Raw genomic sequence first — 13287 nt, forward strand, 5'->3', positions numbered from 1 at the left:
CTATCCATCCTGTCACACCTATTTAGTCCCCATTAGGAATTTACGTGTGCGGGGGCAGGCGGAACCTGAATCGCAGCCAAACCTTGCCTTGACGCCCTTCCTAACGGTGCTCACAACACGTATTTAAATAGATAATAGACTGGCATTATGTCCCATCTTCGTAATCTACCCTTTGCTAACGGTGCTTTCAATACGATATCCTATTGTTTGCTTATTGCGTAGATAACTCCTGTTGCTTTTTCCGTTTATCTTTTATTCGCTCTCCCTTAAGTCCCCTGGATCATGTGGTATACGCACTCAACAAATAAATAGTCGTACAGCGTGATGCGATGCTCTCTGTGCTTTTGTTGTCCAGAAGGAAGGGTAGTCATTAATTTGAGGGACACCCTCTTGTCGTGAGCGGACGATAACCATGATATCGTAGTTGACTAATAGATAAGTACATAATATAGAGTCTTGAAGGCCAAGTTACTCGCAACTGGCCAGCGACCACGCCCAGGGTTAGTCACTGAACCTTTGGCCACGAGGAGAATGAGTATTACTGCAACAACTACACCTAGTATCGTTCTCGGCTGCTAGTCAATTTGAAGATTGCCTTACAAGATAAATGCTATGGATTGAAGACAAGTCGTATTGCTTCCTGTTTCTTCCTATACAGAGCTCATTCTTATTCTCTGGCAGCTTGTTTTGCGGATCGTATTGTGTACCTGTATGCAGAAGCTGGAAACAGTCCTGAGATGAGCTGTACCAATAGTGCGTTCGTGACTGTAGTAAGAGTTAATCCATGAGTAGTTGACACTGGTTCACTCTGTTAGAAACTTTCTACATAATAGAAACTGTTAGGTGTTTTGCGACAGGCTTAGGTACTACTAAACGTTGCTTCAGGGATCTGGCACAGCTCAATAGACTAGGAAGAGCAGCCATTCCTCTGTCCCTCAATAAATCAATATAATCTAATTACTATTAATGAACGTTTTGTATTCAATGAACAACTTTAAGTTTACTCCATTGGGACCTTCGCTTTTACATGTCTCCCACAAACGTAACTATTCGTATGGCCTACAAAAAAGCATTCTTCAAAGCCCCTTATGTATAGACGCATAGTCTACGTGCAAGAGAATGTCGATCAACAGTTTCTTCCTTGACTGCGTAAACAAGTGGAAGCCGCCAAATATCTTCGGCCAATACTAAGACTCGCCATCTAGCAATTCAGAAGCTCTTCCGTTTTTGCCGGTTGACCCGTACGATTTCCGACCTCGATTTGGGAAAGTGAGCAGCGGTGCGATCCGGAGCCCGCTTCTGTCGCTACCGTTTGCCCATGTACGGACGATGCAGACCGCACATCTTTGCAAACACGCGCACCCACATGAAAAATTCGGTGCTGACCGTGAATCAGATGTGTCCGGTCGTATGTATACAAATGCGTACATACAATCGGATTACATTCTTCCAACTGTCTATAGTATAAGGCAACATGATAGCTCCCTAGCTATGGATATGATTTTATTATTTCGAAAAATTAGAGATTTTGGCAGCTACTATGACCCTAATGAGCGGCCTTCACTGATTCAATGTACGATACTAGATACAGGCAGAATACTCCTCTCTATTAGTTCCCGCTATCTCGCATAGGCGGTTACTGTGTATAAATGCGTCTGTATGTGTCGTGGGTGCACGCGAAAACCGGTTCTATAGGCTTATCTCTGTCATAACATTAGAGCCGAGCACAGCGCGTACAGCATTTGTGCAACGCTAGGATGCGGCCCAGGACGATGATATTGTGGTTTGGAAACTATTCCGCGTTCTCTATTTAGCGTTAGTACTGACTGCTGAACCGAGCTTACATTAGAACTACTAACGAGGGACAGACAGCAAGAAGACGATCGTTGAGAAACCCGACGACTCGCTATGATGACACCTTACGGCTACAGATGGTTTGCCAACTACTCTGCTAGGTAAAGCCTCCATTGCGTTGTGTAGCATTACTGCTAGGCTGAAAAAGAAGGGAGATGCAAATAATATACAAGGTGGGACATCGCATAGTAAGTTAAGGTAAACGGTATAGTTATGCGGTCTAACGCCACCGCTAGCTTCGATGCATTGTTGTCTGTGTTGTGCGATCTAGTGTCCGCAAGGATTCCCGCCACCGATCCTGATACTTCTGCTACCGCCGCAGCGACCGTTGCCGTTCTGAATAGGACCTATACTCTGGAATCGACCCAAGATACTTCTGTTCTGCTGTCCCAGTTCAAAGCGAAAAGAGAATAGGTTTCCTTCCCTTTCTTCTCTCTCTCTCTCTCTCTCTCGTCCTCAGTGGACTCACACCCACACATAGCATACGTGCACTGTTCTCTTCTCCCAATTTCTTGTTCTTCAATTTGCGGTTAGTAGTGTTTCGGTGCTCGAACCTGACTCTAGACCTCCTCAGTAGCATCCAGTGCAACGAGGTGCTTACCATTCACATAACCACTGTACAAGCCAGCACTGTGCAAAGGCACATACAGGCACACCCTTTCGCAGATGTGATATTCAGCAGCACAGGCGTCGTAAGTACTACTCAAACCAAGGAGCAGTACCCTTTAGTTTGAGTAGAGAAAAGTTGTGGTGAAATTCAGCCTGGCTCAGGTTGTAAGGACGCACAGAGGGCTGTACTACAAGCTGGGTGAGGGAGGGGAGCCTAGCGAGAAATGAACGGATGCTGTCTAACTCGAACGCTAGTGCTCACGCGTGACTGCGTCAAGTAGACAACGAAAACCGGCCAACAGCGAATCACTCACTCGACAAGATTATGTTTTCTGCAGAACTATGACTTTTGCCGAGATCCTACCCTCCGACCTATGACTAGAGTACTCGAAAGCTGCGTCCGCTCAAGATTCCTTACGAATGCCAACTTGCCACGATTCCTAGCCGCCGGGCCATTTTGGAATCATACCGGCGCTATCTCGAGCGTGAGAGTGGGAACTGGAAGGCATGGCGTGTTTCGACAACGCAGGACTCGGATACAGTCAGTCACTAAAAAATCGGGAAAGAATGCTCTGGGGTAATGTCTACGGCATACCCTGCGCACCGGACACTGGTTGGCACAGAGGGTTAGGTTAGGTTGAACCACTGCCATAAAATATATCGCGTGGAAACTTTGGAACCTCTAGCAAAGGGTCATCATTCTGTCTAAGGGAAATACAGAACGTGCTTCCATGCAGCTTCTTTTCTTGAATGTTGTCTGGTTCAGATATAATACGGTTTCTGAAGAGGCAGAACATAGGTGAACAGAGCTTTTCTATTCCAAGCTACAATGAAACTATGAAGACGGATTGAAGATATATTTGCGTCCACCGTAATTTCAAGTTTACGTTGCGTCGGTTGCCGAAGTACAGTATGATAATTCGGCTTTTTAAAGATTTCTTATAGATAGCTTTTCACTTAGGCCAGCGGCCCATGCAGCGATAAGTACTGCAATAAATGACCAAGACGCCATAGAAGGTTATACTAATCAACGACTGGATTCCGGAACCATCCAGATCGTATAGCTTCTGTTTGTATATTTGTGCGATGGTTGCACACGAACTCACGTAATAGGTTAAACGACCTCAATTTTTTACGATATTCATCTTTCCCTTGAATTGAAGATGGGAATTATTCACCAACATGACACAACTCCATCGAAGTGTCCTTCAACACAAGGTTCGTTTGCACCTCGTTCAGTTACTGACTAGAGCCAACCTTATCGTCACCTTGTCGTAGCTAGCAGGTCGAGTGCCTTTTACCATCGGACTCACTGTTCTTTATCCGTTTCTACAGGCCTCAACTGACAAGAGAGAGACCGTCCAGCAGTCCATCCTGGTCTATGGAAATGCGCTCTGCCGAATTCGATCGTTGTCCATAATTGCTTCCCATTGCCAGCAGCCAACAACTACTAATCCGGTGCAGATGCAGACGATGCCTCGGGCCGAGATGTGGCCTCCTAACAAGTTAACTCATAAGCCCGTTTCTCCAACATTTAAGAGCACACAAAGATGGTCTACGGGTAAGTTTCAGAACCTGTTATACCAATCGATAGTAGTGGGAAATAGAATTACGCACTGACCATGGAATACACTATATCTATTTCGCGTATCACTTATTTAAAATAATACGTTAGATCAGAGCCTACATGACCTGCGTGCGTAGCACAATATTAGCTGTTCGAACTTATACGAATACGAGTAGCTGGAAATCAACTAATAAATGAAAATACTTTGCGCATCGTAACTATCAATAGAAGAGTGAGTTTGCGGAGTTAAGCCAATAATAGCGATGTTTGCAGATGCGCTGCTTAAGGGATACAAATGATTACACAGCCAGAAGGAAAGCCTTCTATGTGAAAAGGTTGGCAGGAGATGTTCTCGATCGAGCTAACAAAGGACCGGAACAGGCCTAGAGCAGTCTCTCGAGTACAATAATCACAATGCTAACCATCCTACGTCTAAGGAATTCACCGCAGCAGGCCTCCATCGGCGTACAGACCCCCTCCCCCCGAGGTAAATAGTTTGTCGTTTGTAAGAGATGCAATTTAATTTAGATCCGCCGACTAGCAAGGTGTATTTTCGGGTAACAAAACGAGCAATCTCGAAAATACTACCCTATGACACTCTTATCTGACTGAATCGTCGTCAATGGTTATTCAGTTGAAGCTCGCTAAATAAGACACGGTCAATACACATGCCGGACGAAAGGTAGCAAGCAGTGGGCAGCACTTTAGGCAGAAGTTATGAACAGAAGTTCGACGCCTGGCTAACTTATAGCCTTATGACGTTGGTTATTACTAGTACCTGATATGGTTCGTGTTTTTTGTTTGACAAGTAAATGAACTTCGAACACTAACTTTTGAAAGTGGTAACGTTATACTTTTCTTGGAACAAATACCGTATAGAGAATCGGGTATAGAAACTACGTTCAAAATAATCTCGCTGCATTTTGAGGCGCTAGTAGTTACCGCGACCCTTAAGATGGCCTCCGATAATTGCGAAGGAAAGAAAGAGGGTTTTCATGAACAAGGGGCTACAGAGTGAAGGTTTAGAAAAATAACCTCACAAGGGGTTAGCTACCCCAAAAACGGCTGACGTCCCTTATTAACTTCCGATTTTTGGTCCTGATGTCTTATTGTTTATCCTATAGCATGGCAAAACTCTCACAGTCACAGGAGAATCTCAATAGCCCTTCTTATTGCAAAGCTGTCGCCGGACAGTTTGGCGTATTGGTAAAGCCGATAAGCGATTAAATATGAAGTACCTTCATATCAGTTAGCATCGCGAGCTAGAAATCTAAAGAGACCGCCTAATGTACGATATGTAATTCTAGAGCTGAAGTGCTCAATGCTTGCCATTTCAACAGAGTGCATTCGAGACTCGGTGTCTTTTCAAGCCATCTTCAGATGATACTGTCACAGATCTAGGAACGTCAAACGTTACGTCAGCATACTCAGCAAGGGATCTGACAAATCTTTATTCACTTTAAAGGGGTTTATTTAGAACGATGTATCTCAGCACTCCGGAGGCGAGCCTATACCATCGTAGTAAGTGAGGCTAATCTATTCTACTTGAAGCCACTTGAAACAGCAATGTTTGTATGATGATGCTTTCGGAAGGAAGTGTACACTTAAGTGCTGGTAAAATCCGCTAGAAGGCGATAAGCAGGACCTGATCTGAACGAGGTAAGAAAGTATCGCAGAGCGGTGCACATATTAATAGAGAAAGTACAGGCAACCATGAACATCCCTTATATGTATAAGTAAGCGTCCTGGTAGTGCTTGTGAAGGAGAGGAACAGCCACGGCGCCCGCAGTAACAATGAGAAAGCTTCGCCAGCAAGCGGTTACCCCGCACGGTGATATTTGCACAATATATTCAGGTGACTGCGGCTGCCAGGTGTTACACTGACGTAACTCTAAAGGAGTGGTGGAAGGACCATGAGCTCGCTCATTGTGAGTCTAAACGTTGGATGGCAAGTCCTGTGGGTTTGGTGGTACCCTTTTAACCCTATTCGCAAAGCGAATAGGGTTAAAAGGGTAAACAGCACCATGGCTGACATGTTAATCATTATAGTAGCACATTATCGCGGTTGCTTTGTTACTATTGTTGTTGCTCTGTATGTGTGTACTATAAACCAAGACCTTCCATTCAGTGGGGTGTGAGGACCAGATTGAAGCAAACAACTCGCTATTGGCAACGAAACTCAGTTGCCCAAAGGCATCCTCTTATAGGTAGAACTCTGTCGACCTGCATAGCGACATCTGAACGGAAATTGAACAGAGACGTGGCGGCAAACCATTGGCAGGTGTCAGTACCAATACTCAGCTTTTTTTTTTATTCTGTTGTTCCAATGATAAAGCGAATATACACCTAAGTGAAAGTTTGGTGAGCAGAGGGTAGTGGATTGGATGCCCTCATCGTTGCCCTCGGACAGAATATCACCCATTGGATTGTCTATGTTTGTAGGTATGTTTATCCTCGCTATGGCTTACATTAAAGCCTAGCTCGTTGATGATACCTAGGTATTTAGCGGTTGGATAAAAGTCACCACTCAATGGGAAACTGCGAGCGACAGAGATTAAAGGCAATCGCCCTCAATAGAAGGGCGAAGTCATCAGACACACCGGAAGAAATGGGGCAACTCGTGTACCAGTATGCGATAACTAAAATGACACATCATGAGACCTGAGTTCGCATATCGACGGTACGGTTCAGCAGACCCATTGTCACGGCCAATTATGCGGCGGAATACATGAAAGAAATGGGCTTAAGCATGCACACTTAGTTATGCACACGAACAGAGTTTTCAAACAACTCAACCGATACGTGAAAGCTCGCTCATTTATAGGCTGACGTCAAAAAGCAACGAAAACCGGCGCTATTAAACAATGATGCTTACAAGGTGACCCAATATCTGGGTTCATCTTTTAAATGGTTCTGTAATTGTGACGAATCGAGACTGTGGGATGCTTTAAACCGCATGTAGCCAGCCAAAATAAATGTGCAAAAATAAATTATTCTACAACAGAAACACAGTTTGCAAAGCGACGTAGAAAACAAAAGGCATTGGTTCTACCAAACTATGCGTATATTGTGAATACAATACAACCTTGAATGAAAGTAGGGAACCTATTTAGGACTTCTCATAATGTAGCTGGTCAATAGTAACTACTCTATACCATTTCTACGTATATAGATATCCTATTATGGCCACTAGTCATACCGCGTATAAAGAACGGTATCGACCAGTAAAGGTCCTCAAAAATGAGGCAGCACTCAACAAAATCGCAGGCCATGCAGTAGTGTTACATAGAGGCTAAGTCTGACAATAATGCAAAAAGAGCAAAGGATTCTGTGGAATAATAGTTTCGACCCGAACGGCGACCAGGGGGTTGCCTGCGCGACACCCTACAGTCCGTATACAAAGATCCTAACAGCTCCCCTCGGGCTATACTTAATACCGTGTGGATGGCTCTCAAGAGATTGAGAGCGGAAACAACAAGTCCCTCGTAAGACGATTACTTCCTTCTACACAGGAATAATGTATACAATAGTATACAAATACTATACAGACATGTACTTCATGGTACTGCGTCGACAGGTTTCGTAGACAACTTGCTATGTATATAGCTAGTGTTCTGTGGTTTAGAGCTAATCGCCCTGATTAACGCCTCAGAGGTCGAAGATAAGCTGTACGCAAATTCGGTCCCTCACCACGTAACTGATAGTTATGTTTTACAAGTAGTAGTCATAAAAACTACTCGTAGAGTTTGCCTGCTGGAGTCAGATTATTATTATATTTGATATGTAGCTTGTTTGTTAAGGCGCTTCGAGATAGCGGATGCCTCTTGCGTAGACGATAGATATATTAGTTAACACTTTTCCTTTCTTCCTGGATATGATTAGACCTCCACTGTCGATAATCGGTGGAGCTGCTTGTATTCCGTTGGAGTCTCTCCGCGTCCGCATTGAGTGGCGAACTGCAATAATGGTGATGCCTTTCACATCGATGCATGGTTCATACATATTATGTACTTTTCCTAAACCGCTTATGTAAAGATTATATCGTAGTGCATAATATTATTGTGCAAGGACCCAAGGCATCCGCTGGAGAAGTTTCAGCACTTTTAAAAAATAGGGCCATAAAATGTGCTATTTCACTAGAAAATATACGATCTTCTATATTTCAATTATATGTGACTGTGGATGATAATGTTTGTCGAGCCCCTTGTATTTTGTTTTCTGGGGTATTGCGTGTCGCTTGAACGAGTTGGCAGCCGAACGACTCATAAACGTATTGCGCTGATCGCGACACGCATCGGCGTAAAGTTCGTACATAGTCCGAAATACCCACATGTGGGTTTACTCAGCTATAATCCTCACTTTATGAACAAAATATAAGCGTAATCATTATTTCAATAATTTCAAGGACAAGGAGCTTAGTTCCGAATCAATAAGACAGTCTAATATATTTTAGGATATTTTTCGAAACTAAGTGTTGCTTATAAATTGACAGCGGCATAAAAAAAATTTTTTAAAAAAAGCACAATTCTAGCCCTCCCGTTAATGGTCTTCATGGCGAATAAGCTTATGTATATGCTACAGCTGTAGTGAGAGACAGTGTCAAAGACACGCTTGATGTAGTCGTAAATCTTTCACTTTCGTCTCGTCAATGGAAAGCAGCTAGGGGAAAAATAAGTTTATCAATATTACGTGTATATATGTGTCTTAAATATGATATATTAGATGACAGTTAACGCGGAGCTTTCCGGTATCAAGTCGTGCACCGTCTAGTTAGTCACGGTCACGACGCGCGGATTCTCTATTTCTAATATAAGTAGACGAATGATGTGTCGATCACAATGGCGGCTGTTCCATCAAGTTCTGGGAATCGCTTCCTTCTTCGGAAGCCGTTTAACACTGAGATGCGGCATGTAAAAACGTTCGTTGATTTGTCGCAAAAAAAGGTTTAATACATATGTTTGTAAGGCAAACATATGGAACAAACCTACGCTATGTTTGTTCTTGAAAAAAGCTTCCTGCTCGTCCCATAGGAATGAAGCCGATTATTAGCAAAGACCCTTTATTAAAATTATTAGCAAATACTATACATCTATAACAGTCGCAATTTTTCCTTACGAATTTAGTTTCGACATCGCTGAAGTGAATCTTCAAGCCTAACGAAAGGGTTATTGATTTGTTTGGCATTTTAAAATTCAGCGGATTTGGATTATATCTATATATAATAATAGCTCGCCTTCAATTTCGAGATTGTTTCGGTTTTTACTGGATAGCTAGTGGTAGATGCGGTTTGGCATTGTTATGGTGGAGGTCATTTTTTTACTCACAGGTTCTGTCATCGTACCCTTTCGTCAGTCTCGCCTTTGCCACAGATTGTGGAGGACATCGTTTTTATTTATTTTATTTTTTTGCTATTTACCCATTATTGTCATATGTGGTCCAGTTTTTTTACCAGCCGTGATGACCGCTCTAGGCGTGGTTCGATTTCGTTGCGTTGCTGTAAAACTTCACAGAAGTAGATACGGTCTTGTTTCTCTGTTTACATGCCATCCAGATATCGAGCTTTTTTGTAGCCAGTTTTCTTAAAACGGTTTACAACTGTCCGGTGCTGAACGTCTAGTTCTTTGACAATATCGTGGATAGTTACCTGTTATTTCAGTGAACTTTCGCAACCAACTTACCACTTAAGTGGCTGACCACCACAACGATGTTTTCAAGAACCATCTTCAAGCAGTTTTCTCTTAATAGCCGTAAAGAGAACACATGTTTTTATGGGCCTGGGCAGTATTTATGCCTTTATCGTAATAAAATTCTAATGAAATAGAACGAATTTTCACATAAATTCCATTCATCTTCAAGGCGCTCTATCTTCAATCTGAACAAAGACATTCGGACAGTTTGTGCTTATATGCTACTGCCCAATCCCAGCTTCTAAATAACACTAACGTTGATCTGACGCGGTCCACATTACCTGAGATATGCGACTCTGAAACCATCAAAAAACGGCCAACACTTTTTTTAAGATCCAATAGAGAAAACTGAAAAAGCGTCCACTTTTTTTTTCTAACTTAATTGCCTACTTGTATTAACACGAATCAAGTCACCGGTTACTAGGGCAATTAATATTTTATGAAAAATTATGTTCTATTCTTAGTCGTCTGTGTTAAACTTGTAATTGCCTTTCGTTGTAGACGGTTCCATATTTTTTTTTCAAGTGTAAATCGAAAAGTAACTAAAAGCAACTAGAATTGTTATACGATTCACAGTGTTACTCAGGATTTAGTAGAGGAACATCGGTTCTGTTACGAGCAAGGGGCATTTTCCGCCGTCGCTATACATAGCAGAAGACTACGTGCTACAAAGATAAGAGAACGGTCACTCTAGCAAGTCCAACGGATGTCCTTCAATCACATGGGTCGACCATTTAGATAAGCTTCCTGCAGGGAGTTCAGAGTCCTCTCATTGGTAACGACATCGGGCTTTCAACTGTGAGAGTACTGCCATTTATCCTGTTGTACGTAATCCTGTGGTCCGTAGTGGAGTTTTCCAGTGGAGAAGGGACTGTGGTTATTGGCGTTATGAATAGCGTTCCTGTCGTCGTTCGTAGCTGTTTTGCCCCAGCAGATTTTGTGTCGAACTAGCTGACTTGACGTTCAGAGGCTTTTCCTGACCCTCACCCCATAACAATTGTCTGTATCCTTTGGGTTACAGACTATCTAAATGCAACACGTGGAGAGTCTGAACCCAAGTAAAAAGGTGTCGTTGCACTGCTGGCATGTTCAAATTAACTTCATATTATTGAGGATCTGACCTCGCATCGTTTGTGCGAGTTCTAATGATGGATTTCCAGACTCTTCAACGTAATAACCAGATCGAAGTCCTGTTGCTTTATAGGTTATAGTAAGAAATACTTTCACTGTCATCGCTGACGTTCTAACGGAAATTATAGATTCTAGGTAGAAACTCGCAATCGATTACGCAACGGCTCTGATACCCCTGGTTGTGCCGGACCTCTAATTATAATGTAATTACTTAATATACGTCCAATAGTCATGCACCTTCATGTATGCATTAATAGCCAGCTTGTCTCTAAAATACTAATTTTTTTACTTACCTATTGGTACGTTCATCATGACCGATTCGTTTGGCTTTCCATGACCACTCGCATAGGCTGCCAGTCAAGATAACGCGAAAACGCCTGGGCAATAAACACGTGCCGTGCTTGAATTAGACACAGTTAATCCGGAAGAGTGAAGAACACTGGCCCAGATATCAAATATTGATTCTGCCAATTCAACTTCATAGAAAACTTGTTTTCCTTATAGAGAGAAAAGACGCATACCTGATTTACGAATGTGAAGTACCACCAACTATTATATCGTAAGGCTATATACACATATTTACATGATAAAATTCGCTTCTGTGTAGTACAAAGACGCTGCTTTGGATAGGTTTACGAAGAACATGAGATATACAGGTAGACTTCATAAACACAGAATTCTCTTCAAGGCTTATCTGATTGGCTTAACGTTGAAGAGAAGCCTGTTGTTTGGCGAAATTAGTCTTGAATGCCCTACAGAGCTGCAGATTAACTAACAAGAAGACGTTGTGTAAAATCACAGAACGAAATGCACGAGTGTTTTTTTCTAAGAATTTTTTGTGACACACCCTATTTTGTGGCAAGCATTGTACCCCGTTTACCATAATATGTATTATTACTACTATTGCAGTATGTAAACCTTCACCTGCTAACATATTTCATCTAAGCCTCTTTCTCTGATTTTATTCGCTCGCGCCTAGTAACACACGCCACAGGGCACTGTTGAGCTAGCAGCTTCCCTAGCCTTTCTCCATGAAAAAAGCCTTTTGCTCTCGTGGCCCGTTGCCTGGCCACGAGAGCTCACGAGTCATTGAGTAGTAAAAAAAATATAAATAAAGGATGAGGACCTCATTACAGAATCTCGAGGGCAGACACGAAACCGTCGATATTGTAAGGCTGCATTGAGGATATCAAGTGTAGATTTATCGCTTACCAACTTCTGTTATTATAACGCTACCCATTCGTATATGTTTGATTAAGCCGCAACTTACTTGATTCGCTTAAAAGTTATTGTGATGCCGGCGCCAGCATAAAGCTTTAAGGGATACGCCCCATGGGCGTAGCTTTCCTCCCCTCTAATCGTATAATTAATAATTAAGGCTTCACTATCTAAATATTTTGTTATCATTCGAAAGTACTGTTAAACATTAAAGCATTATTAGACATGTATAATCCTTACAGGTTAAAGTTCCAACATAAAATAAATCGTTGAATCTGAATGTATATGTATGTGGTTATTGTACATCTCGCTATAAAATGTAAAAAATAATTAAATAAAAAATATTTTAAAAAAAAACAACTTATCAGCTTGTTTAATCTGACTCATATGGAAATTATCGTTTAAACCATTTCTATATACTAAATCAAAAATATTTTGTCTGTTATATGCTGATGTCCCAGGACTTGACTTTGCTTGCATTTCTGGGGCCCTTGGTCATCGATTGCTGGAGACCGAGGTCAAGCAGTTTTCCAAGGGAGGGCCAAGTGCAATGGCTCTGCTTGACGCCTGTCATTTCTTGAAGGTGCTATTCGGATCTCGCTGCTGCAGTCATCATCTCTTTCCGCCATGTCACTTTTGCGTTAATTATACCAGACACCGTAACCAAAAAAATGGCGCACATATAGACCACGTATAGAGCCGCCCCGACTGTCCGACTCAATCCGCAGTGTCGCTTGTCTTGTCTATGGTCCAGCAGTTTCATTCACCATAAGGGTGTAAGTTGCCCGAGATAAACCCTATTCTGGTCAAAATTTTTCCCCATATATTCTTTGTCTCTCTCTTTGTTTCGGTCGCTTTGTTGTTGAGAATTGCTATGAAAAGTTAAGACCAGCTTTATTATGGAGCCATTTGCCGTGCCCATTTCATCGTTTTCGTGAGGGTTACACAGTTCACGCCCACGCTCCAAACTATGCATGCTCTGAGGTTCATACGCTCATTAATCACTCGAAGATTAATACCCCAAACATATGAAGACCTTCAGCATAAAAGCGAAGACCTTCAGCATAAAAGCACAGTGACCCGCAGTCGATGCGGGCAGCAACAGCTAACAGCTGAAGCCGATGAAGGTCGCCTATAGAATGGCAGGCACCGTAATGATAAAGAAACGGCAGAGGGGCGGCCAACCATTTACACCATTAGTGTGCTTGTATCACTCCCTCA

At 42.5% G+C, this 13287-nt stretch overlaps 1 protein-coding gene and 1 long non-coding RNA gene across 2 annotated transcripts in view; one reads left to right on the plus strand and one right to left on the minus strand.

Moving 5' to 3' along the window:
• pico (ras-associated and pleckstrin homology domains-containing protein pico) overlaps window positions 1–13287 on the minus strand; it is a 178274-nt gene that overhangs the window by 80621 nt on the left and 84366 nt on the right. The window lies entirely within an intron of this gene.
• The window catches only part of LOC147752144 (uncharacterized), an 81126-nt gene continuing 72334 nt past the window's right edge, over window positions 4496–13287 (plus strand). Inside the window, exon 1 of the long non-coding RNA XR_015314911.1 lies at window positions 4496–4517. This is a non-coding gene — a long non-coding RNA (uncharacterized LOC147752144). The remainder of the gene's footprint in view (window positions 4518–13287) is intronic.

This window comes from Varroa jacobsoni, unplaced genomic scaffold (genome assembly GCF_002532875.2).
Source record: "Varroa jacobsoni isolate VJ856 unplaced genomic scaffold, vjacob_1.0 scaffold_1461, whole genome shotgun sequence".
Taxonomy (NCBI): domain Eukaryota; kingdom Metazoa; phylum Arthropoda; class Arachnida; order Mesostigmata; family Varroidae; genus Varroa; species Varroa jacobsoni.